The sequence below is a fragment of the Zingiber officinale genome, chromosome 5A (genome assembly GCF_018446385.1).
Source record: "Zingiber officinale cultivar Zhangliang chromosome 5A, Zo_v1.1, whole genome shotgun sequence".
Taxonomy (NCBI): Eukaryota; Viridiplantae; Streptophyta; class Magnoliopsida; order Zingiberales; family Zingiberaceae; genus Zingiber; species Zingiber officinale.
The window spans coordinates 4,766,407-4,774,760 of record NC_055994.1 but is presented as its reverse complement, the minus strand read 5'-3'; the positions used below and the strand labels follow the sequence as shown (position 1 = coordinate 4,774,760).

The 8,354-nt window shown below is 40.1% G+C and overlaps 2 long non-coding RNA genes across 2 annotated transcripts; both read right to left on the bottom strand.

The window, feature by feature from the left end:
* Positions 1-601: 601 nt before the first annotated feature.
* LOC121979335 lies at positions 602-1,308 on the bottom strand. The gene is made up of 2 exons (XR_006111385.1): positions 1,113-1,308; positions 602-948 (listed from the first exon to the last, which is right to left on the bottom strand). It is a non-coding gene; the product is annotated as an uncharacterized LOC121979335 (long non-coding RNA).
* Positions 1,309-1,395: 87 nt separating this feature from the next.
* LOC121979334 lies at positions 1,396-3,449 on the bottom strand. Its single transcript, XR_006111384.1, has 4 exons — positions 2,917-3,449; positions 2,708-2,841; positions 2,547-2,633; positions 1,396-2,094 (listed from the first exon to the last, which is right to left on the bottom strand). It is a non-coding gene; the product is annotated as an uncharacterized LOC121979334 (long non-coding RNA).
* Between the last annotated feature and the right edge of the window lie 4,905 nt (positions 3,450-8,354).

Here is an 8,354-nt window from a genome sequence, read left to right as displayed (position 1 = left end):
TTTATTTGGTTGATCATGCATATGTCACGCCCCAGAGGAGTCTAGGGGTGTAATCGAACCGAACTCGAGCTTTATTTAACGAATATATTCATGACTCACGAGCTTATTCGAGCTTTTATCGAGCCTAAACGAGCTTAATAAATATAAATTATAAATTTAAATATTTATTAAAAACTAAATTATATATTTTTTAAAAATTATAATATTTTTGTTAAAATTTATAATTTTATTCTAATAAATAAATTTAATATATTTATCTATGTTTTTCATAAATAGAATATAAAATCTATAAATTCAATATCAAAATTATTATTTTTTTATTTAAAAGTTGATTCATAAGCATAACGAACATGTTCATGAGTTAACGCGCCAAATATTGTGAAGCTTGAACTTAGTTTGTTTATCTTAACGAGTCTCATTAAACGAGCTCAAACGAACTTTTATCGAATCGAACTTCAAATAGCTCACGAGCGGCTTGACTCATTTACACCCCTAGAGGAGTCCTTGCCAAAGGAAAATCTGGTAACATATCCCCTGTACCAGTGACAATCTGAATCACATATATATCCACAAGTACTCATCAGCTCACACGGCTGGAATATATATACAACCACGCAGTTATATATAATAAACAGCCCACACAGCTGTACTAAAAACACAACCACGCAGTTATATATTAAACAGCCCACTCGGTTATACCAAAACACAATAGAAAAAAAAACAAAAGAAAAGCGCATACAAACCAAAACAACACAATACGTACCGACACGACTTAAATACAAATACAACACCAAAACAACGAAATAGTCACATGGCTAAACACCAATACAATGCTAAATCAATAAAGAATATATAAAAGAAATCAAAAGCGAGGTAAATCATCTTCTGATGTGACGTGAGATCGGTAGACAGGATACTCCAAGCGACACGACATATTTATGTGTTAATCTGAAAACAACAGGAAAAATAAGGGGGTAGTTAGTTCAGCAACTCAGCGGTATCGAACTAACATGCATAGTAAGATATAACTACCAGTAATAATCATGAAGTATAGTCTCCTGAATAATAACAGGTAATGCAAAACTGAACAACAGAAGAAGAACTGTACTCACCAGGGCCTCCCATCCTGATATAAGGGTGGGAACCACGCCAACAGATGCAGGGTCATCAAACCAAATACATCATGTCTCCTGTATGCATGTCAATCATATGCAACCACAAAAATGCAACATCCAAAATGCAGCAAGCACAAACAATAAATGCAATCCATACATATGATGCAAATGTCATGGTAACCCCTGACACCAGTCAACCATCTCACACACGATGGTGAGACCAAGTGGGTAGGGCTATGACAACTGTGCACTTTACCATCACTACTCCTGAGTGACCGAGTGGACAGGATGCTGTCGGAGTACACATATCCTCCTACCCCAAACATAGTGGGGGAGCCTAAGCTCTCATCTCCCTGTATCATAATCAAGGGGAGGGATCCCTGCCCGCTACCACGCTGCAGTCACACCACCCATGAGCGGACTAGTAGAGCCCTTACAGAACAAACTGCACACACCCTTCTTGATATACCACTAACTCATGAGTGGTTGTGTGTGCAGATCATGTAACAACAATGGAGCCGATAATCGGTCAGCATGCAATCATGTAGAATGGTGCATGACACTAAAGCATGTAAACCCTGAAAAATATCAGCCTCCTCATAATGTGTACCAAAAAGGAAACCAAGTCCATAACAATGATCTATGTAAATAAATCTAGATACACATGTCAAGTGGTAAACTAGTAGCTGGACCTATATCCGGTACAACATTGTATGTCACTACTTCTATGAAAAAAAGTACGCATGGCAAGAATCAAGAAGACACAAGCAGAAATGCACAACAGATAACACTATAGGCATACTACGGTATCAAGTAGTGACATACCAAAGCAGATAATAACATAACAATTACTATTAGTTATAATCTACTAAACATATCAGAATGATAATATCAAAAGAGATAAGTCAAAGGTACCCGCCTTTATACGTAGATCGTGTCAAGTAATCTCACGTCGAGATGCTCGCCTCGAATTAAAGTCCTGCGATCACATAATGTATTTAGCTAATTACATATGTAGCAAATAGCTAAATAAAATTTCCAATCTAATTAGGGAAAACCTGAATCGACATAATTAACCTAATTCCTCATTCCATTAGATTAGGTTTAATCTCTTCAATTAACCCTAACCATTCCATAACCTAATTATATTCGGTTTATACATGCATCTCTCCAAAATTCACACAAATCATCACATTATACTCGAATTCCAATTCCTTATAAATGAATTAAACATGGCAAACCCAATCAGTTAACGATTCTATTTAACACCATCATTTAATTCATATCTTAAAATAACTAATCACTCATTAACCAAGCTACACAGATTATAACCTGAAAAAGAAATCTGATACAAATCCACCTCAACCTAACATCATCAATAATAAACCAATCCGTCACCAAAATGCAAATTGATCTCCATACATAGCTTACCTTAATCTGGTTGCTCCCTTGTCATCTCATAACTGAAGCGGTTGCTACAGGCAATGAGTGGTTGGCGCTAGGTGGAGCTGATGTCATCTAAAATCAAATCCCCAAATAAGAAATCTAGCTTTTAACACCACCAAATATGCTGCTAGTGTTAAACTTGTTACCTCTACAACATGATAACTTGGCTCCTTCTCTAACAGTGGTGAATCTGCCCTTAGCAACCCATAAGAGATCACCGGCCTACTATGGTTGTCGAAATTCTGTCACGAAGATGGTCGCTATAGCCTTGGATTTGCAACTAGTGACAATCGGATGAGCATAGTGGCCGACGGTCAGGTAAGGAGGGAGAACAATGATAAATAGCACAGCATACCTATTTGTAGCCCTAAACCCCCATGCATCGATTCCCTCTTTAGGCGATGTCAGCACTTGGTGGTAGAATGCTCACGGCATCGATCGAAGGGGCGAAAGATACATGGCATGCGACAGTGGTCGTGGCGTGCACGGTAGGGGGTTTGTGCATCAGCAGGGCACGGCTCAAAGAAGAAGGTGTTGGATTTGTGCAAGCGTTGGGCATGTCACATCACTAGGGCACGACGATGGTGGATCCAAAGTAGGGCACGACCAAATGAGGAACTCCAATGCTCGGCTTCCGGCGAGCACCTAGTGCCCGCGACTTGGAGAGGGGAGATCGGGTGGCGCTCGGGTGCCTGGTGGCAGGCGTTGAGCCGTGGAGGCTAACAACGACGTAGAGAGAAGAAGGGATCGGGGTGAGGAGCGGTGATCGGATGAGGAGGGCTTGTGGAGAAGAAGATTTCGCGAGAGGGGAAGATGGAGAATCAGGGGTTCGGCGAAGACAGCGAGGAAGAGAGGATTCGGCGAAATCAGGGAAATGGAAAAAGGAACGAGGGGAAAAAGAAAAACCTAGGTTTACTTATACTAAGGATTTAATTTAATTAAACCTTAAGTTGATTTCTCAATAAATTCCCAGTTAATGGTTATTCCAAATAAGCTTTTTTCCCAAGTCTATTAATTCATTCCCTTAAACTCATCATACGAGCTCCGAAAAATACCTAGAAAATTTCTAAAAACTCCTAAAAATTCCAATAAGAAAAATAATCTTATTATTTAATTATTATTTTATTACCATATTTTACAGCATATCTAATTGTTGAGGTAAATCCAAACTAGAGCAATGATTCATGCGTAGAAAAAATTGGATTGTCATGTATTGTAAACTTACTAACATTTGCTCCCCCAAGATCCTTGGGTCTTCTTTCTGGGCATTGAAGTTTGTAGTGACCCATCTTTTTGCAATTGAAGCATTCGATATGCCCCTACCCTTTTTGAACTTTAGGTGTCGACTTCTCCTTTACCTCTGGTTGTGTTGTTCAAGTCTTATAGGTGGGGCACTTACTTTTGTAGTGCCCTCTTTCACTGCATTCCAAGCATATTATATGATGTTTGAATTTTGAATTCACAACTATACCTTTAGAGTCCTCGTTCGGATTCTCCTCCTTGTTCATCATCGTCTCCTATTTGAATTCTGAATTTTGTTCTGATTCAAATACTCCTACCTCCTCTTTATGCCATTAAAGCCATAAAGCTTGTTTGATCCGATTCTGAGGATGACTCTGAGGATTCGGACTCTGATCTGAGCTCGAGTTCAACCTGTTCCTCTAGCTTTATCGGTTCATCATGTAGCTTGATCAATTGGGTCCAAAGCTCATGTGCATTCTTGTACTTTTCTAGTATGCACAAAACATTGTAAGGTAAAATATTACAAATAAGTTTACTTATATTTTTGTTCAGTTCTAAATCCTGAGAAGGTTTTCTCAATATCAGCAAATTATCAAAATTTAGACTTCCTAAGAATCATTCGATTCCTCGCCTCCAGTAGTTGAAATTTTCTTGATCGTATGATGGTGGTTCATGGATGCTCCGTCCTTGAATAGACATTGGTATATTTGTAAAAAAAAAATAGACAAGAAACAATTTCCAAGACTTTGTCTTGGGGTAAGCAATGTGGGAGATAAAGAAATATGCGTGAAAAAAATAATTTTTTTTAAAAAATAAGAAAATATTAATAAAAAAATATTATTACAAATTTTTTTAAACGCGATATTTTGTCAACACTAGCCAACAGTGAAAAAATGAAAATAAATTTTTCAAAAATACTTTTGGAGGGAAAAAAATGAAAGTCGTAAGAATATTTTTTAAGCAAAAATGATATCTAATTTTTCTTTAAAAAAAAGAACTCCCCTTGTTTGATTGATGGTTGCACTAATTCAGAGGGTTCCTGCTCTGATACCACTTGTTGGATCGTAGAAATCGCTAGAGGGGGTGAATAGTGATCAAAAATTCGTTATCGAGTTAGAGTAAGCAGCGGAAAAATAAAAGCAAAGCACAACGCTAACACGAAACCGATTTTACTTGGTTCGGAGCCTTCGTCGACTCCTACTCCAAGGCCCGCACTCGTCGAGTACTTTCGTTGGGCAATTCACTAGCAGTTCGAAAAAGTGACTACAGATGTAAAGTACAAGAATGCTTAAAACGAAATACCGACAACCATTGAAAAGGAAGACTTGAGCCGCAAGTTATTGGAGAAGTTTCGCAGCGTCGCAGAAGTACAGCGCAGTAGAGCAGTCGTTGGAAGACATTCTTATGTTTGATGCTCCGTGGAGGCCTTCTTTTATAGGCATGCTCTGGGCGCCCGGATCCCTTCCGGGCACCTGGACCGTGACGTCGGCCGTCCAATCAGCGCTCACCTAGCTGTCAGGATAACTTTTGTCTTCCGGGCGCTCAGAACTATTCCGAGCGCCCGAACCAACTCCGGGCGCTCGGATCCCTTTCGGGCGCTTGAACCACCTTTCTCCATAAAGTATTTTCCTGCAAGAAAATGTTAGTCTGAGGCAAAATAAAAGTTAAACTACCCTGCAAAATAGAAGTTAGCACAATTATAGTAAAAGAGTAGTAATTATATTCCGTCTCACCGAGACAAGAATCTAGTCACGATCTCAACTTAGATTCCCCAAATGGTTCTAGGTTGGATCAACGTCTACTGTTCCCTTGAACGGGGAACGCGTCATCACCAAGTCACTCCCCTCCAGTGACTTACCTTAACTTACCTGCCAGGCATTCGGTCAGCCCGTTGACCTGTCTGGACTTCATGCCAGATATCAGGTCAGTCCGTTGACCTAGCTGGGCTTTGTGCCAGACATCCGACTGACCCATCGACCAGTCTGGACTTCCTTGCAACACTGAGTTAGCACTATAGATAAAACAGTACAGTAAAACATTGTTAACAGAATTCAAGATTCGTTGGTCCAGTCGACCGCGCGCGGTCGACCGGAAATCAGTCGGTCACACATAACCTAGGTTTACCTCCCTAGGGTTGCTTAGCTTCACTCACTAGGACTTCCATTGCCTGACTTCACTCAGGACTTCCTCCACCTAGTTCCATTCACTAGGGCTCGACTTCACTCACCGGGACTTCCACCACCTAGCTTCACTCACTAGGGTCTGACTTTACTCACCAAGACTTCCACCACCTAACTTCACTCACTAGAGCCTGGCTTCACTAACCAGGACTTCCACCTTGCCCAACCTTTGGTTAGGACTTACCTTTGCTAGTCATCTAGTCCTGACTAGACTTCTCTCTCCCAAACATCAAGTCATGTTTGGGTCAACTCTTGGTCAAATTGACCAAACTTAGGTATATTATCAAACATCAAAATCCTAGAGGTCGATTGCACCAATAGATCCATATTATGTTGATACGAGGCAATTGAAAATGAGCTCTTCTTTATCTTTGGTGCCGAGCAAGGGGGTTCATCATATTGCTCCATCAAATGTTGTTTCTAACCATGTTTATCGCATTACGAGAGGTAAAGCACAAGGTCAAAAGGTTTCCTTTCCCTCCATTCATTAATGTCAGGTATTATATGGAATATTAGGGGGATAGGTAATGAAGCTTCTTGTAGAAGAGTGCATTATTTGAAAAAGTTTTATCATTTAAATTTTTTGGGTATTCTTGAGCCCTTTATCGCATTAGATGGAAACTTTATATCTAGAAGATTGGGTTTTAATTTTGCTTTATCAAATTGCTCAGGAAAGATTTGGTTTCTGCATGATCATAACATTGTCTTCTCTTTGATTGAGGACCATGATCAATTTCTTCATCTTAATCTTTCTTCATAGATTTTTTCTAGCAATATATATGTTACAGTGGTATATGCTAAGTGTAATAGTGCAGAAAGAAAGGTGTTACGGGAAAGACTGGTGGAAATCAAACGATCTATGGATGATCTATGGTTGGTTGGAGGGGATTTCAATGTGATATCTGGAATTAATGAACATTCTGTAGGTTGTATATCAAAACCAGGAGCTGGGGTTTTGTCATTGCCCTAGTGTTCCTGTTCGTCCTCCCTCCACCAATCTTTCTCTCCTCGTCTCCTCTTCCCCTCACCACTTGCGATGCCGGCCCGTTGTGACAGCGACAGGATCTGGATCAAGGGTCGATCTCTTCCGCCAATCTTTATGATGTCGCGATCTGCAAGTTCGTCCATGTGAGCTTGTGAGGCAAGATAGATGAAGATCTTCGTCTCCAAGGTTTGCGATGGCGACCGACAAGAGCAAGAAGGTGAAAGGTGAAAGGGGGGAAGCAGCGGAGATGGGAGGAAGAAAAAGCCTCCACGGAGGTTGGTAAACCTAAACCTTAACTTGCTTTTTCTCAGCGCCTTTTAGCTTTGCTTTTACGCTGAATCCTATTCTCTATGGGGAGGAAAAAGCAATGTTCGAAGGATATTTATCTTTCTCTAAGTTCATCTTCTTGCGATGTTATTGTGCCGGTCCCTGATGTAGTTCTAGATCCGTCCGCGCTAGGGTTTGAGAAATCTCCTCATGATCCTGGGTCTTCTCTCAGTCCTAGGGGCCCTTCATTGGAAAATTTCTCTGAACTTAGGACTTTTGACCCCGAGGTTAGGGTTCCTGCATCTATCAATAATGAACCTAAAAATGGAGTCTCTTCGAGTGGTAATTCCAAATGGGTTGATCTTTTCCGTCAGAATCGTACTCGTGCTCCAGGTTGTGATCTTTCTTATATCCCGCCTGCGGTGAGTAATGGTGTTCGTGTGGTGAAATTTCGCTCTACAGAAGTTCTTGAGGAAACTCAACGGTAGCAGCATGCTTTGATTGGTAGTGTTTATGGGTATTCTCCTCATTATAAGCAAATTGAGAATTTTGCTCTTAATCGATGGAAGCAATATCGTCTTTCCTCGGTGATTAAGATTAAGGTTAATCTTTTTCTATTTCAATTTGACTCTGATGCTAGTAAAGATAGGGTTCTTAATGATGATCCTTTCTTTTTTAATAGTAGGCCTCTCATTCTTAAAGCTTGGATTCCTCGAATGAAGCTTGATCTTTGTGACATTCAGGAGCTTCCTATCTGGATTCAATTACCCTTGCTTCCTTTGGAGTTTTGGACAAAGGACATTCTTAGTCGAATTGGTAGTATTCTAGGCAAGCCTCTTTTCTGTGATCTTTGCACTTTGAGACGAAATAAGCTTGGTTGGGCTCGTATTTTGGTTGATATGCGTATTGCTGGGGCCTTTCCTGATTCTATCATTCTTGAGGATGAGTTTGGTGCCCAATTCACCCAGAATATCATGTATGAATGGAAGTCTATCCCTTGCAGTATTTGTAAACAATTTGGCCATGATAAACACCTTTGTCCTTCTGCATTGTCCAAATCTAAGCAAGTCTGGAAGGAGAAAGTTAAACATCTTGTTATAGCTACTGCTACTAATCTTG